Consider the following 5625-nt stretch of genomic DNA (forward strand, 5'->3'; position numbering starts at 1 on the left):
ATTTGCCAACAGACAAATTGTCCTCCTTGATCTCGTCCCAAAGTTGAACACTGACTCCTAAATCCCTCTGCAGCTTATTTCCTGCTATACGGCATTATCACCCAACCCTTATTTCGTAATGTTCCCTACTCATTAATTTCCATTACTCGGGTTGAATTTTATCAGTCACGCAACAGACCAACTCCGGAGCTCGTCAAGATCTCTCTGTAAGTTGGTTTAACTCTTGTCTTTTTTTCTTCTTCTCCCGTGATTTTGGCATCATCTGCAAACATACTCACCTGGCACGTCACTCACACAGATCAAGAAGACCAGCGCACGACGCCACTGGCGGCCTCAAAGCCATTTCGAGAGTTCTTTTGACATTAGGTCCTTTGCTCTCCTAATGTTCTTCACCAAACCTGGGATCCTACCATGGAGTATAGCTTCAAAATGCTTTCTGGAAGTTCAGATATAGACACTCTACCCAGTCTTCTCTTTCGTCTAAAACAGAGCTCACTCTCTCGTGGAAATGTAAGAAGTTCGTTTCACATGATCCCCTTTCCCTGAAACCATATTGTCTCTTGCAGGGTTTCTCCATTACATGGCGTCATCGTCATCATGTTGACGTAAATGGCAAACTCTAGATTCCTTTGTGTCTGAACACGACCCAGCTGGCTGGAGGTAGCGCTGGTAATTGTCTACGTCACAACGTTTCAAAAACCTTCAATTAACAGAAAACGTAAAGTCTCTTCATAAAAGCTCCACCTAAGTACCATTTTCTGTACGAACATCAGTAAATTGGATACAAATACAACGAAACAAACTGCAGATATGGTTTGCCTGAGAGATGCCTAGCTGGAGAACAATGAATCCTGATAATTGTTAAAGCAGGAATGAATGAATGGTTCAGAGCATAACATCTCATGGTATATATATATATATATATATATATATATATATATATATATATATATATATATATATATATACACACAACACACAACACTATATATATATATATATATATATATATATATATATATATATATATATATATATAGTCTGTGGTCATTCATATACTCTCGTATCTCCGTTTGGTTTAATTTTAAAATGTAAACTTTGTCCCAGACCATTTATGAAAGGTAAATACGGGACATCAGGTGTTACAGTCTGGTCGAACGGGATGTTCTTTGATAAAAGACTTCGAGATGCTCGCGGCTAATTCCATTACAGAAGCGGGAAGACTGAAGGTGATTTTACTAGGGCATCTTTTTGATTAAGGGGCCTCGGGTCACCCTTACCTCCTGAAAGCGACTATAAATACGTTTGTATGTGCATGATTATTATTTTTCTGGAAGGGATGGGAGAAGAGGACGAAGTCATCTATAACGGTTATCGTTCCCGAAATAGATATCCTTTAATTCAAATCTATTATGACGAGATCATTATGGAATGCTTGCGACATAATCAAGGAATAATGAATACAAACGTTTTGAGAATGATTTCCAAATATCGCTTAAATGTACGACACTTCTTACTCTGGCAACACTGAACTTGAACACTTAATATGATCGTTTCTTCAACTACCGTTCTGAACACCGTTGATAAGACCTGTATGGGTGTCCACCCTTTGAACCCTCGAACAAGACAAGTCATGGGTCAGGTCATTGTACCCGAGGTCATCCCGTCGTGTTCAAGGGTCGTCCTGTCGTTTTCAACAGTCGTCCCGTCGTGTTCAAGGGTCGTTCCGTCGTGTTCAAGGGTCATACTGTCGTGTTCAAGGGCCGTATACTATCGTGTTTAAGGGTCGTACTGTCGTGTTCCAGGGTCATACTGTCGTGTTCAAGGGTCGTATACTGTCGTGTTAAAGGGTCGTCCATCGTGTTCAAGGGTCGTACTGTCGTGTTCCAGGGTCATGCTGTCGTGTTCAAGGGTCGTATACTGTCATGTTAAAGGGTCGTCCCATCGTGTTCAAGGGTCGTACTGTCGTGTTCCAGTGTCATACTGTCGTGTTCAAGGGTCGTATACTGTTATGTTAAAGGGTCGTCCCATTGTGTTCAAGGGTCATACTGTCGAGATCAATGGCATGAGTCACTATTTAGAAACTTTAGTAGAAGCAGGAGTCGATCTGTGGCAGTGTGGACTCATGGTAGACCTGCTCATGTGGAGCAGAAAAACGGATAATTGGTCGTCATTACAACTGGGTTATAGATAACTTGCATAAGGCTATATAAGGGCACGGCTTGATCTTGCTGGTAATGCTGGCAAGCAAGTCTATGAACTTATATGCCACGTTTTGTTGGGATGCATTATAATAACTTTTGACATGTCATTATAATACCATCCCTTTTTAAAGGGCTCTTCCATCTTCCAGGATGCACTCCAAGCAGGAGCAGGGAAATGATGGACTCCCTTAAAGCGAGAGGTGTCTCTACGAGACTTTGTTTTCCCCTCTCCATCCAATGACGATGATTTATAATGTCTCGTCAAAGGTGACCTTTAGCTCACCTTGCAACCGTTTGCAAGCGAAGCTCCGTAACAACTCCCTACGATACACACACACACACACAACACACACACACACACACACACACATAATATATATATATATATATATATATATATATATCCCTGGAGATAAGGGAGAAAGAATACTTCCCACGTATTCCTTGCGTGTCGTAGAAGGCGACTAAAAGGGGAGGGAGCGGGAGGCTGGAAATCCTCCCCTCTTTTTTTTTTTCATTTTCCAAAAGAGGGAACAGACAAGGGGGCCAGGTGAGGATATTCCTCAAAGGCCCAGTCCTCTGTTCTTAACACTACCTCGCTAACGCGGGAAATGGCGAATACTTTGAAATATAATATATATATATATATATATATATATATATATATATATATATATATATATATATATATATATATATATATATATATATATATATATATATTATATATATATATATATATATATATATATATATATATATATATATTATATATATATATATGCCTTTGTACAATGGCACTATGCACGCATTCCGCCAATCCTCAGGCACCTCACCATGAGTCATACACACATTAAATAACCTTACCAACCAGTCAACAATACAGTCACCCCCTTTTTTAATAAACTCCACTGCAATACCATCCAAACCTGCTGCCTTGCCGGCTTTCATCTACCGCAAAGCTTTCACTACCTCTTCTCTGTTTACCAAATCATTTTCCCTAACCCTCTCACTTTGCACACCACCTCGACCAAAACACCCTATATCTGCCACTCTATCATCAAACACATTCAACAAACCTTCAAAATACTCACTCCATCTCCTTCTCACATCACCACTACTTGTTATCACCTCCCCATTTGCGCCCTTCACTGAAGTTCCCATTTGCTCCCTTGTCTTACGCACTTTATTTACCTCCTTCCAGAACATCTTTTTATTCTCCCTAAAATTTAATGATACTCTCTCACCCCAACTCGCATTTGCCCTTTTTTTCACCTCTTGCACCTTTCTCTTGACCTCCTGTCTCTTTCTTTTATACATCTCCCACTCAATTTCATTTTTTCCCTGCAAAAATCGTCCAAATGCCTCTCTCTTCTCTTTCACTAATACTCTTACTTCTTCATCCCACCACTCACTACCCTTTCTAATCAACCCACCTCCCACTCTTCTCATGCCACAAGCATCTTTTGCGCAATCCATCACTGATTCCCTAAATACATCCCATTCCTCCCCCACTCCCCTTGCTTCCATTGTTCTCACCTCTTTCCATTCTGTACTCAGTCTCTCCTGGTACTTCCTCACACAGGTCTCCTTCTCAAGCTCACTTACTCTCGCCACCCTCTTCACCCCAACATTCACTCTTGTTTTCTGAAAACCCATACAAATCTTCACCTTAGCCTCCACAAGATAATGATCAGACATCCCTCCAGTTGCACCTCTCAGCACATTAACATCCAAAAGTCTCTCTTTCGCACGCCTGTCAATTAACACGTAATCCAATAACGCTCTCTGGCCATCTCTCCTACTTACATAAGTATACTTATGTATATCTCGCTTTTTAAACCAGGTATTCCAATCATCAGTCCTTTTTCAGCACATAAATCTACAAGCTCTTCACCATTTCCATTTACAACACTGAACACCCCATGTATACCAATTATTCCCTCAACTGCCACATTACTCACCTTTGCATTCAAATCACCCATCACTATAACCCGGTCTCGTGCATCAAAACCACTAACACACTCATTCAGCTGCTCCCAAAACACTTGCCTCTCTTGATCTTTCTTCTCATGCCCAGGTGCATATGCACCAATAATCACCCACCTCTCTCCATCAACTTTCAGTTTTACCCATATCAATCGAGAATTTACTTTCTTACACTCTATCACATACTCCCACAACTCCTGTTTCAGGAGTATTGCTACTCCTTCCCTTGCTCTTGTCCTCTCACTAACCCCTGACTTTACTCCCCAGACATTCCCAAACCACTCTTCCCCTTTACCCTTGAGCTTCGTTTCACTCAGAGCCAAAGGGGATAAGAGTGAGTGCTCAAATTACAGAGGTATAAGTTTGTTGAGTATTCCTGGTAAATTATATGGGAGGGTATTGATTGAGAGGGTGAAGGCATGTACAGAGCATCAGATTGGGGAAGAGCAGTGTGGTTTCAGAAGTGGTAGAGGATGTGTGGATCAGGTGTTTGCTTTGAAGAATGTATGTGAGAAATACTTAGAAAAGCAAATGGATTTGTATGTAGCATTTATGGATCTGGAGAAGGCATATGATAGAGTTGATAGAGATGCTCTGTGGAAGGTATTAAGAATATATGGTGTGGGAGGAAAGTTGTTAGAAGCAGTGAAAAGTTTTTATCGAGGATGTAAGGCATGTGTACGAGTAGGAAGAGAGGAAAGTGATTGGTTCTCAGTGAATGTAGGTTTGCGGCAGGGGTGTGTGATGTCTCCATGGTTGTTTAATTTGTTTATGGATGGGGTTGTTAGGGAGGTAAATGCAAGAGTTTTGGAAAGAGGGGCAAGTATGAAGTCTGTTGGGGATGAGAGAGCTTGGGAAGTGAGTCAGTTGTTGTTCGCTGATGATACAGCGCTGGTGGCTGATTCATGTGAGAAACTGCAGAAGCTGGTGACTGAGTTTGGTAAAGTGTGTGGAAGAAGAAAGTTAAGAGTAAATGTGAATAAGAGCAAGGTTATTAGGTACAGTAGGGTTGAGGGTCAAGTCAATTGGGAGGTGAGTTTGAATGAAGAAAAACTGGAGGAAGTGAAGTGTTTTAGATATCTGGGAGTGGATCTGGCAGCGGATGGAACCATGGAAGCGGAAGTGGATCATAGGGTGGGGGAGGGGGCGAAAATTCTGGGGGCCTTGAAGAATGTGTGGAAGTCGAGAACATTATCTCGGAAAGCAAAAATGGGTATGTTTGAAGGAATAGTGGTTCCAACAATGTTGTATGGTTGCGAGGCGTGGGCTATGGATAGAGTTGTGCGCAGGAGGATGGATGTGCTGGAAATGAGATGTTTGAGGACAATGTGTGGTGTGAGGTGGTTTGATCGAGTGAGTAACGTAAGGGTAAGAGAGATGTGTGGAAATAAAAAGAGCGTGGTTGAGAGAGCAGAAGAGGGTGTTTTGAAGT

This window comes from Panulirus ornatus, chromosome 19, assembly GCF_036320965.1.
Source record: "Panulirus ornatus isolate Po-2019 chromosome 19, ASM3632096v1, whole genome shotgun sequence".
Classification (NCBI taxonomy): domain Eukaryota; kingdom Metazoa; phylum Arthropoda; class Malacostraca; order Decapoda; family Palinuridae; genus Panulirus; species Panulirus ornatus.